The 13874-nt window shown below is 42.3% G+C and overlaps 1 long non-coding RNA gene across 1 annotated transcript in view; it reads right to left on the reverse strand.

The window, feature by feature from the left end:
- Positions 1-2147: 2147 nt before the first annotated feature.
- LOC118724159 overlaps positions 2148-13874 on the reverse strand; it is a 23972-nt gene continuing 12245 nt past the window's right edge. The window contains exon 3 of the long non-coding RNA XR_004989506.1: positions 2148-2318. This is a non-coding gene — a long non-coding RNA (uncharacterized LOC118724159). The remainder of the gene's footprint in view (positions 2319-13874) is intronic.

Consider the following 13874-nt stretch of genomic DNA (forward strand, 5'->3'; position numbering starts at 1 on the left):
GGGTGGTTCCGACAAAAGTGCCTCCTGTGAAGCCTTCTCTTGGGGAGTCGGGCAGCTTTCAGGCCGCTGCTGAACTAATTGCTTTATTAAATCTGTCATGGCCGTGAGCTCTTGCTGTATCTGGTAGAGTTTCATGGATGCCGGGCCACTTAATGACTTAGTAACCGTGACCCCGGCAGCCAACTTAAATTCATCCTTCGGATTGTACCGGGCAGCTTGCTCCGCCAAATCCTCCCAGTCCCCTGGATCTAACTCGTCCCTTGGCCTCTGGCCCAAGGGAGCTGTAGCCGCGGGAGGAGGGATTTCAGGATAAATCCTTGGAACCTGCTCTAAGGCCTTTATAAATTGATCGTAAGTCTGTGTGGCAGCGGCTTGAACGTTTCTCAAGGTCTCATAGGTCTGCATCCCCCTTTCTGTCTTTATTGTTACCTCGGGCTGCTCATACCTCGGAGGTGAAGCTGAAGCCCCCAAAGCCGCTAAGGGCGGAGGAGGTAAAGGAATGTTAGGAGGAGCAGATGGAGCAACCAGCGGAGATGGTGGTGGGTCAGCAGGAGGTGAGTCTAAGGACGAAAGGGAGCGCGACCGAGCCCTAAAGCTTTTCCTAGTTGCTTTCTGCCACTTAGTAAGCTCAGTATCTGTGCCAAGACAATCCTTTATAAGAGACCATAAAGCAAAAACATCTACAGTACCTTCCCCGGCCCGTGAACACTATAGTAATTCCTAATTTCTTCCCCGATACGCATCCATACTCGGGAGTTGATGGTCCCGTCTTCAGGAAACCAAAGACAGACAGTTTGAACAAATTGCACGCGTAAGCTGAGTCTTATCTACAATACACGGGAAGTTAGCACGTTATACAGCACTTGTATAAAAAGGTCATTGCTAGAAGCTTGCCCCATTTTTACTCCCGAATCTCTAATCCACCGCGTCTACTCACAGTTTCTGTCAACAGCACCCCAGCGGTGGCCTTCCTAGAATTTCCCAAGTATCCTCAGGACCCTGTTTCGGGCGCCACCTACCGAATCCAGCCGGTACTACAGGTCCTGAAGATCGGGCTAGGTGGCTCAGGAAAAGAAAGAAAAGAAAAAAGAAAAGAACAGGAACAGCGGGGCTTCAGGAGGCTGGAATGCTCAATGGCACTGCAGCAAGTTTATTAAGGGCGCAATCTCTTTTATACACTAAAGCTGGGCGTTCCTCCAAATGGCTTTCTCCAAGGACATGATGCTACGTGCCAGTTCCTTAAGACCTACACAGGGAAATAGCTGCCTGGGAAAGTTCATCCAGCTGTACTCTGCTATGTTAATTCAAGGACATGTTTGCAGATTCCAATTTTGCACGCACAGCAGAACGAAGGACACTGTTGCTTGCCACGTCCCCAAGTGACCCGACTCCTGGGGGAGAGCAGGCAGGGCTACCTACCCTTGCTCCATCCCCCGATTCTCAGGTTGGCAGGGGACTCGGCTCCCAACACAGTAGTAGAGCGTCAGTCTGCAGACTGAAGGGTCTCAGGTTCGATTCCGGTCAAGGGCATGGTTGCGGGCACATCCCCGGTGGGGGGTGTGCAAGAGGCAGTTGGTCGGTGTTTCTCTCTCATTGACATTTCTAGCTCTCTATCGCTCTCCCTTCCTCTCTGTAAAAAATCAATAAAATATATTTTACAAAAAAAGACAAAGTGGGTAGAGATTCTAAAATACAAAATTTAACAGATAACTAAACATTATCACACATTTTGGGGGGAAAGTATCATGAAAGAAGCACCTTTTCTACAATTAGCATTAGGAAAACAGTCTGAAGAAGACATTAATATCTTCAGAGAACCATGAGATGTATAGAATATGCAACTAGATATTTTGGAATTTAAAATTTTGATGACTGAGATAAAAACTAAATTATGATCTGGGTTTCAGAATAGATGCAGATGGTGAGCAGTTAGGAACTGGAGGATCAAGCTTAATTATCTCAGAATGAAGTCCATCTAATAGGAATTGGGGGGGGAAAGTGACCCTTAGAGCATAGAAGAGTGATTGGGCAGCTTCCCCCCAAACCTTGCCAACCTTTATTTGGGAAAAAAAATCTACTGAGTCAAATCAACTAGGGCAGGATATGACATTTCTTAGCTCTCCAGCAGTGGACCTTTGTTTTTCTCTCCAGAAGTGTGGTGGAAAAATCCTAGATCACCTTTTTGTATTCTTATTACCCAAGTTACTAAGAATATTACCAGTGGCATACAGGAAGCTTAGCCAATGTGCAGTCAGAAAAGGCGTTTCCTCCATAGTTCACACCAATTGTGGGCTGGACTCAGCCCAGGCCTAAAGCCTCTGGCCATGGACAGGGGACCCCAAGCTCCCTGTGATCCCAGTCTCTGCTCCTGCCCCCTCGTTCTGAGTGTAGGCTTGGCCCTCCCCTTGAGCCCTTCCCAGGCTGTTCTGAGCCAATGTGGCTTTACCTCACAGTGATCTGGGTGCCAGGATGTTCCTGGACACAGGCACTGGGTGCCTATGTATGCAAAATAACCACCATCTTTTGGGGGGTTAATTTGCATACTCACTCTGGCTATGGGTGAAGGTACAGTCAGTTTACATGTTTGTCTATTATTAGGTAAGACTAGAGGCCCAGTGTACAAAATTCATGCACAGGTGTGGTCCCTAGGCCTCATTGGCAATCAGGGTTGATCAGGTTCCTCACTTCCCTCCCTCTCCACTTCCTCTCCTCCTCCTTCCCTCACCACCCATAACACGGTCACCCATCTTCAGTTCCCCGTCTCAGCCCAGGGCCCAGCTAAGGGGAGGGACCAGGAGGTTGGCTGGCAGGCCCCAATCACATGATCAGGCTGGAGGAAGTTTCTGCTTTGAGCATCTTCCCCTGGTGGTCAGCACACATCATAGTGACCAGTTATTCTGGTCTTTCCGTTGTAAGGGTCACTTAGGCTTTTATGCATATAGACTAGAGGCCCAGTGCACAAAATTTGTGCACTTGGAAAGGTTCCTCAGCCCAGCCTGTGCCCTCTCACAGTCAGATATCCTTTGTGCTGCTGCAGAGCATGGAGAGGCTCCCACCACTGCCGATGTGCTCGCCAGCCATGAGCCCAGCTTCTCATAGGGGGAGCACCACTCAGGCAGAAGCTGGGCTCATGGTTGGCAAGCACAGCAGCAGTGATTGGTGCTCCCCCTGTGGGAGTGTGCACTGACCACCAGGGGACAGCTCCTGTGATGAGCATCTGCCCCCTAGTGGTCAGTGCGTATCATATCAACCAGTCCTTCCACAATTTGATTGATTTGCATGTTAGAGTTTTATTGTATAGCATGGTGTATCTCCACTTTTGTAAAGTTCTCATGATGCCACTTTACTTTTATTAAAGACCTACAATGGTACTTGTTTTCACTAACTGAAAGAAATCTGAAGAATATCCTTGGTTTTAGGAAGAAAAAAAAAAAAGCAAGAAAAAAAAAGATAAAGATGAAAATAGCGATGAGCATTTGTTTTGCAGCAGTTCTTACAGAGGCATCATGCACCTGAGCAGCAAGGGCACTACCAAGCTCCCTTACCAGGAACCGCAGTCAGCATCTCAATATCAAGCTTCCATAGCTTTGAACATAGTTGTGCATCATTTGCAAGATTGTCCAAGATATCAAAAAAGTCTAAGTCATAAGGGTGTTATGTTTATCATAAAACTAAAATTAGGTGTATACAGTATGATTTGTTAGCTTATTTTGGGGGGAGGGGTCTGGGAATGCTTACAAATTTTTCCATATAAATCAATAGTATTTGTTTCTTTGCTTTACTCCATTTTGACATGAAAGCTCTACTTTTGGATATTGGGGGAAACCTGTACTTATGAAATTATGGGCTATCAAAATAATGGGAAATTATGGAATAGTAAGTAACAGATATTGTGGACTGCTCCAACTCTCTCATTGGATGACTTCTTAGATAGACAAAGTTATGTTTTGAGATTCACTTGTAGCTAGGGTTCCATATATGATTTTGGTTCCACCAAGTCAGGTAAGACTTATTGATAGTTGAACATTGAATTGCATGAGATAGAAGCAAGATGTGTCCCTATTTTGATAGTTTCTTAATATTTTCAGAGTTAGTAACTGCCTTGACAGGAAATTTGGGTAATTCTCATGATAAAGTCTGTTTCTCCCAAAGATTCTATATATTATCTATATCTCTTAACAAACCTCTTTTTTCTTAAACTAGTAAAAGAGATTTCAATCTTGAAAAATGCATTATCCATCTGGAAAACAGGTTGGCTTATTAAAAAATAATCACTAAGTAAATGAGAAAATGAATACTAGAAATCTGAAGTACAAAGTTCTTAGTAAAAGTACAGAACACTTTTACAATTAGGATTAACTTTCCTAAGCAAAACTCAAAACCCAGAAGCCACAAAGGAAAAGATGAACAGATCTGATATAATAAAAATGAAAATTTATTTAGGACAAGAGTCAAGTGACAGACTAAGAGAAAATATTCTCAGAATATAAATCAGAAAAGGGTTAACATTTATAATTTATTTAAAACTAGAGGCCTGGTGCATGCAATTCATGCACCAGTGTGTGCAGAATCCCCTCAGCCCAACCTGCACCCTCTCCAATATGGGGTCCCTCTCACAATCTGGGAATACTGGCTCCTAATTGTTTGCCTGCCTGCCTGCCTGGACACCCCTCACTGCCCCCTCTGCTGGCCTGGTTGCCCCCAACTGCCCCACTGTGTGCCTGATCGCTCCACACAGCCTGCTGCTCAGTCATTTGGTCACCCCTCACTAACTCTCCTGCCAGTCTGGTCACCCTACACAGCCTGCTACTTGGTCATTTGGTCGACCCTCACCCCACACAGCCTGGTGCTGGGTCGTTAGGTCACCCCTCACTAGCCCCCATGCCAGCCTGGTTGCCCCACACAGCCCGCTGCTTGGTCATTTGGCTGTTCCTCACTACCCCCACTCCTGCCTGCCGGCCCATGCAGCCTTTTCAGTCATCCATTTGGTGGCCATGGTCCCTTAGGCTTTTATATATATATATATATATATATATATATATATATATATATATATATATATATATATATATATATATATATATATAGATGCCCCTGTAAATCAGCAAAAAGACCCAACCAAGTTAAAATTCATAAAGTTTTAAAATGATAATTTATAGAAAAAAATACACAAAAGATTAATAGACATATGAGTAGATACTTGAACTTGTTGGTAACTAAAGAAATGCATGTAAATATATATAAGTGCCTTACCCTAAAACCAATCAAATCAGAACCTCTGGGATTAAAAGCTTTCCACTCACATAATTTCAATGTGTAGCCAAACTTAAGAAACATTTCTCTAAAACATTAATTCAAAGTGTAGTCCAAGTAACATCAGCATCATCTGCAAAGGAGTTTGTTAAAAATGCAAATTATTGACTTTTTTTTGGAAACATTGCATCAGAACATCTGGGGCTCAGGAATTTGTTTTAATAAGCCCTCCAGATGATTCTGATACAACCTCAAGTTTGAGAACTCAGAAATCTCTCTCCTCAGGCATGTCAGGGGCATGTTAGCTAGATATCCTCTGTGCCCCATCATTTCTGAGTTGTCTAGCAAGAATTTGCCTATGAGCTGAAACAGTTTGGCTCAGTGGATAGAGCGTCAGCCTATGGACTGAAAGGTCCCAGGTTCGATTCCGGTCAAGAGCATGTACCTTGGATGCGGGCACATCCTTGGTAGGAAGTGTGCAGGAGGCAGCTTATTGATATTTCTCACTCATTGATGTTTCTAGCTTTCTATCCCTCTCCCTTCCTCTCTGTAAAACAATCAATAAAATATATATTTTTTTAAAAAGAATTTGCCTACCATGTGTGCTCCTCTCATCTTCAACTACTTGTAAATTGTCCATTCTCACTTCTGAAATCCAAAACTTTGTTCTTCCCTCACCTTTCTCCTTTGTCTGTATATGTCATATACACCCAATGTTGACTCACTCTCTTTAGCATTTTCATGCATATATGAATTCCACATGCACATGTATTAAAATTTTAATTTTTCACTTGTTAAAAAAAAAAGAGAAGAAACCTTTCTCCACAGCCTTCACTTATATTGGGAAAACAACAGCAGATAAAACAGATTAAAATATTTTGAGGAAAGTAAAAGTAATTATTGCAATTGCAAATAATCATTACCATTCAAAAAATTCAATATAAATTTAGTGTCATACTTAACAATATAAGTGACAATAATTCATTAGAGATAGAAATCTTTTGAACATATGGGAAAGTAGTCCATGTCCTAATTTCTGATTTATCTTCAAATATAGTGGATTCCTAGTTTTATAATATAGCCTTAGTAGAGAATCCAAGATGGCAGCATAGGTAAACACTTAAATTGCTGCCTCGCACAATTTCATAACTAGAACTAAAAGACATAACATCTATCACCCAGAACCATGGGAAAGCTGGCTGAATGGAAGATCTACAACTAGAAGGAAAGAGAAAAGAGCATTGAGATGTGCACAAGCACTGAAAAGCTGAGGTACAGAGGTGCACAAATTGGGCTGGTGGTAGGCAACGGGGTGTGCTGCTTTTTACAACCCAAAGGGAGAAAAGATCCCAATTATGCTAAACTCCAGTTTCTGGGGGATCGCTGGGGAACCAAACTCCTATGAGGAGAAGCTGGACTGTCTAGCATAGGGCTGGAAAGTGAGGGTAACTTTTATGCAGAGGTGCACCCAGCAATCATTATTTATTGCACTGGGGTATGGGACTCAGGGACTTAGAAATGTGGAAACACAGAGATGGCTGACTGGAAGCCAGCACTGTTTGCCATGCCCTAGCTTAGTGACTCCCTGAGACCCCACCATGCACAATCTACAAACCCACCCAAGCCCCACGCAGCTGCTTTTGCATATAAATGGTCTGCCTTATCCCAGATTCACCTAACAAACTGCAGCTCTGGTCAGATAGCTCCAAAACCTCCAAACCCCAAGTAAAGAGGAGAAAAATTGTAGTTCTCACTGTAGCTCCTGCTTGGTGGCCTCAGACAGTAGCTGACCTGCACCCTATTGAAGATCCAGAAACTAGTGTATCTAGCAGTCAGTGTGAGATGACACCAGATTTCAACTACTCTCATCCATAAGTGACACATTCAACTTATGGATGTGGACATCAAAGCCCCACTGAAACAAGTCCTGCTCCATAAGTGTTTCTCCAGCACAGCGCTTCTTCCATTATAGACACAGTGGGTCCCCACAGCCAATTGACATGGAGGTCAATTTCTCCCATTGACACCAACAATAAGAAAAACTTAACTACAACAAGGCTGTACACACAGACAACAAAGGGGTGCACCAAAAGTGTCCACCTCAGATAACTGGGAGGTTGACCCACAGAGTCATATAGGACACCTAGCACATAAATCCACCCTACTAACTCAGGGAAGCAGTGAAAATGCCGAGACAAAGAACAGATCACAAATGAAAGAAATGGAGGAAAATAAATAACTGGATATAAAGTTCAAAAAACCACGGTTATAAGGTTTTTAAAGAATTTTCTGGAGACCGGTTTGGCTCAGTGGATAAAGTGTCGGCCTGTGGACTGAAAGGTCCCAGGTTTGATTCCGGTCAAGGGCATGTACCTTGGTTGCGGGCACATCCCCAGTATCGGGTGTGCTGGAGGAGGCTGATCAATGTTTCTCTCTCATCGATGTTCCTAGCTCTCTATCCCTCTCTCTTTCTCTCTGTAAAAAAAAAAAAAAAAAAAAAAAAAATCAATAAAAATATATTGCCGAGACCGGTTTGGCTCAGTGGATAGAGCGTCGGCTTGGGGACTGAAGGGTCCCGGGTTCGATTCCGGTCAAGGGCATGAACCTTGGTTGCGGGCATATCCCCAGTAGGGGGTGTGCAGGAGGCAGCTGATCGATGACTCTCCCGCATCAATGTTTCTAACTCTCTATCTCTCTGTACAAAATCAATAAGAGAAAAAAAAAGAGAATTTTCTGGATAAAGCCAATAAATTTAACGAGACCCTCAAAGATATGAAAAAGGACCAACTAGAAATTAAACATACACTGACTGAAATAAATATATTATACAGAGACCCAACAGCAAACTAAAGAATCCTGCAAGAATCAAGTCAAAGATTTTAAATACAAAGAAGCAAAAAACACTCAACTAGAAAAGAAAAAAGAAAAAAAGAATCCAAAAATTTGAAGATAGTGTAAGGAGCCTCAGGAACTACTTCAAGCATACCAACATCAGAATTATGGGGGTGCCAGAAGAAGAGAGAGAGCAAGACACTGAAAACCTATTTGAAGAAATAATGAGCGAAAACATCCCCCACCTGGTGAAAGAAATAGACTTACAAGTCCAGGAAGCACACAGAACCCCAAACAAAAGGAATCCAAAGAGGACCACACCAAGACACATCATAATTAAAATGCCAAGAGCAAAAGACAAAGAGAGAATCTTACAAGCAGCAAGAGAAAAACATTTACTTACCTACAAGGGAGCACTCATACAATTGTCAGCTGATTTTTCAACAGAAACTATGCAGGCCAGATTGGAGTGGCAAGAAATATTCAAAGTGATGAATACCAAGAACCTACAACCAAGATTACTCTACCCAGCAAAGTTATCATTCAGATAAAGAGCTTCACAGATAAGAGAAAGCTAGAGTTCATCACCACCAAACCAGTACTATATAAAATGCTGAAAGGTATTCTTTAAGAAGAGGAAGAGTAAAAAAATAAAGATAAAAGTTATGATCAACAAATACACGTCTATCAACAAGTGAATCTAAAAATCAAGTGAATTTAAAAAATCTGAGGAACAGAATAAACTGGTGAATATAATAGAATCAGGGGCATAGAATGGGAGTGGGTTGATAATTCTCAGAAGGAAATGGGTGTGGGGGGTACGGGAAGACACTTGATAAAAATCATACACCTATGGATGAGTACAGTGGGAGGAGAGGTAAAGGCAGAGGATCGGGTGGGGACCAGGTGGAGGGGAGCTAGATAGGGGAAAAAGAGAAATAATTGTAATAATCTGAACAATAAAGATTTATTAAATTAAAAAATATGTATAACAAATTTGCCATCTTTTTTCTTTTTTGATTGATTGATTTTACAGAGAGAGAAAGGGGGAGAGAGATAGAAATAAACATTGATTTGTTGTTCCACTTATTTATGCATTTGTTAGTCAATTCTTCTATGTGCCCTGATTGGAGATTGGACCCATAACTTTATTATATCAGGATGACATTCTAACCAACTGAGCTACCATGCCAAGGGCAAAATTTGATGTCTTTAAAGTAGATAAATAAGTAATAAAAATTTAAATAATATTTTTGGACAATAAAAACATTTGGGAGAATCGCAGTATAGAGAATACATTGGAGTGATACAACCCTAAAGGAAGAAAGGCAAGCTATAACAGTGTTGAAGTAATTTTGTTAAGAGACAGTGATATTTTGAAAGTAGATGATGGTAATAGAATTTGCAGGGAAGTGGATAGCTTTGATATTTAGTTCATATATTTAAAAGAAACAAACTGAAGTATTTATAGGTAAATATATATGATGTTCAAATTTTCTTTAAAATAATCCAATCAGGGGCAGGAGAAATGGGACGGGTGGTTATAGATGATATTCAGACTCTCCATATGCTGATAACTGTTAAAGTTGGGTGATGGGCATAAGGGAGTTCTCTAGTCTCTCTATTTTTGTATCTATTTGAAACTTTCCATAATAATAAGTTAAACAAAAATAAAGTGCCTGTGAATAATTCAAGAGAAAAAATTCAGGCAGAAGAGAAAAATTCAAACCTCAGCTGAAGCAAAGAATTTGGGAGTGGAACATTAATGGAAGCTTTAAGAGTAAATGAAGTCACTTAGGAATAAAAAGGAGAAAGGAAGTTAAATTAGAATTATGCAGGCCAAAAGAAGAATAAAGTGCTCCAAGAAGGAGATATTAGTCTATGTTGTCAAATGCTGCTGAGAGGTCAAGAGAGGAAGGGCTGATAAATGTCTTTTGGGAATCACTGGTGACTTTGGTAAGAAGGTCCAGCAAGATAAAGAGTGTAGTGTATGTAGGTTTTGGACTGAGTGGGAGATAAGCAAATAGACTCAGCTGTATGAAAAACTTCAAAACTTTAGTGGAGAGAAATATGTGGGAACCTGGAAGAAGTATTCCTGTTTAGAACATCAACTGCTCATTTATTGATATACTGTGAAAGAAGTTTGATTTTTTTAAATGATTTACTACCCTCCGTTTATTCTGTCCTGCACACTCCTGCCAGATTTGAGTGTAGCTTTGACTGTGTTACTCTTCATATAAAATCTTGCAGTGTGTCTCTGTTGTTTACTAAGGTCTGCACAAGCATCCCAGACTACTTCAAATGTTCTTTAAAACCAGCCAAAGTGAATCACTCATCTTTCCTTCAGTGTGCTTTTTGTTCATACTATTGTTTCTAGTTAGAATATATCCTTCTCCAATCTTCATCTCTTCAAATCTAGCTCATCTTCCACACACTGTCTCAGATATTGCGTACATTTTCATGAGCCGCTTCCTGATCTGACTTCTCTCCACTGGCGTAGATATGATCACTCCCTTGTCTATATTTTTTCTTTTTTTTAAATATATATTTTATTGATTTCTTACAGAGAGGAAAGGAGAAGGACAGAGAGTTAGAAACATCGATGAGAGAGAGAATCATTGATTAGCTGCCTCTTGCAACCTCCTACTGGAGATGTGCCTGCAACCCAGATATATGCCCTTGACCAGAATCGAACCTAGGACCTTTCAGTCCACAAGCTAATGCTCTATCCACTGAGCCAAACCGGTTTCGGCTCTTGTCTATATTTTTTCCAGTGCATGATATTTACAAGTTTCATCTGGCACTCATAGGATTTTGCTTTGCTTATAATGTTCTGGGTTATTATATTTTTGCCTACATCCACAGATTGTGCATACTTGAAACTAACTTTGTCTTTCTCATCTTGGTGTCACATAAATAACACAGTATCTTACAAAAAAATACCTTTTTGAATTAAATTGGATTCCCAATTTATTTTCTCTAATGTTTGTTCTAATTCTGCCTTTTAGAATTACAATGCTATTTAGCTATTTCCTTCCATATAATAGTTGTAATCTTTCTTCATATGATCCAAAAATAATATTAAACATTTGTTCTTTTCATTGATCATTTTTCATCTTAAGCTTTAAAAAGTATATTTCCATACATTTTGGGATATCTTTTTAAAAAAAAATATATATATATTTTATTGATATTTTACAGAGAGGAGGAAGGGAGAGAGATAGAGAGCCAGAAACGTCTATGAGAGAGAAACATCGACCAGCCGCCTCCTGCCCACCTTACGGGGATGTGCCCGCAACCAATGTACATGCCCCTGACCGGAATCGAACCTGGGACCCTTCAGTCCGCAGACCAAGGCTCCACCACTGAGCCAAACCGGTTTAGGCCATTTTGGGATATCTTAACCATATAGATACAAATCCTATCTAATAAAAGAGTAATATGCAAATTAACCATCATTCCAACACACAAGATGGCTGTCCCTGTGTGGTCAAAGATGGCTACCCTCATGTGGACATAAGATGGCTGCCATAAAATGGCCAACAGGGGAGGGCAGTTGTGGGCAATCAGGCCAACAGGGGAGGGCAGTTAGGGGTGACCAGGCCAGCAGGGGAGGTCAGTTGGTAGGACAAGGTCAGCAGGGGAGGTCAGTTGGAGGTGACCAGACCAGCAGGGGAGGGCAGTTGGGGACTGCCAGCCCATCAGGAGAGGGAGTTAGGAGCGACCAGGTCAACAGAGGAGGGCAGTGGGGGAGACCAGGACAACAGGGGAGGGCAGTTGGAGGTGACTGGGCTGGCAGGGAGGAGAGTTGGGGGTGACCAGGCCTGCAGGGGAGGACATTTAGGGAAGACCAGGCCTGCAGGGGAGGGCAGTTAGGGGCAATCAGGCTGACAAGGGAGCAGAAGGCATTGATAAGGCTGACAGGGGGTGGTTAGGAAGGCAGAAGCAGTTAGGGGCAATAAGGCAGGCAGGCAAGTGAGCGGTTGGGAGCCAGTAGTACTAGGTCGGATATCCCTTGAGAGGTCAGATTGGAAAAGGTGCAGGCTGAGTTGAGAGACAACCTCCTCCCTCCATGCACAAATTTCATGCACAGGGCCTCTAGCAGTAATATAACATCCATCCAAATATAACCAATGTTAAATATATCATGCTTCATTTATGTCAAATTACAAGAAAACCCTCACATGGAGAGAGAATCCGAGATGGTGGCATAGGTAAACACCTAACTGCAGCCTCACACAACAATTTCAATAAATGACAACTAAAATACAAAATGGACATTACAGGATATGAGGGCGATCTGGCTACGACATCTGTCACCCCATTGATTGCCAGGGTTGATTCGGCTGATCTGGCTGGCTAGGCAGGTGTCCCCCCTCCTCCCTCACCAATCCATGTGCATCCCTCCTGAAGCTGCATGCTCGGTCAAAGAGAACGACTTTCCCCCAAGAGGAGAGGACCGGTCTTTGGTCAAGGGTATACGAGTAGCTGTGCTCCCCTGCTAGAACCTCCAAACAAGCTCTCAAAATGGACATTACCCAGAACTACAGGAAAGTCGACTGACTGGAAATTCTACAACGAGAAGGAAAGAGAAAACCAGAAGGAAAATCAGAGGAGCTGTAAAAGCCTAAGGTACAGAGACACGTTGCGTGTGGGGAGAGGACAGAGCTGGAGAGGAGGGGGAGGCTGAGTGCCTGGCTGGCATTCCATAGCAGGCAGGAGATAAAAGCTCCAGACTGTGCTGAACCCCAGATCCAACAGCACTGAACCTCAGTTCTAGGCCAGACCCTGGGGACCCAGGCTCATACAGAGAGAGCCTGGGCTGTTAGGCAGAATCTCAGGGGAGCAGCGAAAGGCAGTGCCCCCGGAGGAGCGCACATTACGCACAAAGGACAGACTGTTGACTCTGCTGACAGATTGCCCTAGTAGGAAGGAGACAATAGCTCCAGACTGTTCTGAACCCCACTTCCAACCCCACTTCCAACTGAACTGAACCCCAGTTCCAGGCTCATTGGGGGAGAGCCTAGACTGTTTGGTAGCAGGCGAAACTCGAGGGCACCTTTCTCTCAGAGGTGTTTGCAAGGAGTACTGAAGGACGCTGAGGAACACTGAAACTCAGGAACCTCATAGGATGTGGCTGACAGGAAGCCAATGCTGTAGGCTCCACCCTGAAACTCCACCCCATCCAAGCTGAGCACATCGACTTTTAAGGCTACCAACTCAGGGAAGCTGCGAAAATGCCAATACAAGAAAACAGATCACATATGAAAGAAATGGAGGACAAAAAGTGACTGGATATAGAGTTCAAAACCACACTTATAAGGTTTTTCAAGAATTTCCTAGAAAAGGCCGATAAGACCTATGAGGATATGAAAAGGGATCAACGAGAAATAATAAGGGATTAACAAGAAATAATAAAGGATCAACAAGAAATAATAAGGAATCAACAAGAAATAAATAATACATTCTCTGAAATAAAAAATATTATACAGAGTCCTAAAAACAGAATGGAAGATCACAAGAATCAAGTGAAAGATTTGGAACATAAAGAGCCAGAAGATACTCCTCCGCAGAAGGAAAAAGACAAGAGAATCCAGAAAGTTAAAGATAATGTAAAAAACCTCTGGGACAACTTCAAGTAAACCAACATCAGAATTATGGGGTTCCCAGAAGAGGACAGAGAGCAAATACCAAAAACATACTGAAAAAAATAGTGACAGGAAACTTCCCCCACCTGGTAAAAGAAATAGACTTACAAGTCTAGGAAGCTCACAGAACCCCAAACAAAA

The sequence above is a fragment of the Pipistrellus kuhlii genome, unplaced genomic scaffold (genome assembly GCF_014108245.1).
Source record: "Pipistrellus kuhlii isolate mPipKuh1 unplaced genomic scaffold, mPipKuh1.p scaffold_m20_p_2, whole genome shotgun sequence".
In the NCBI taxonomy this organism is placed as follows: Eukaryota; Metazoa; Chordata; class Mammalia; order Chiroptera; family Vespertilionidae; genus Pipistrellus; species Pipistrellus kuhlii.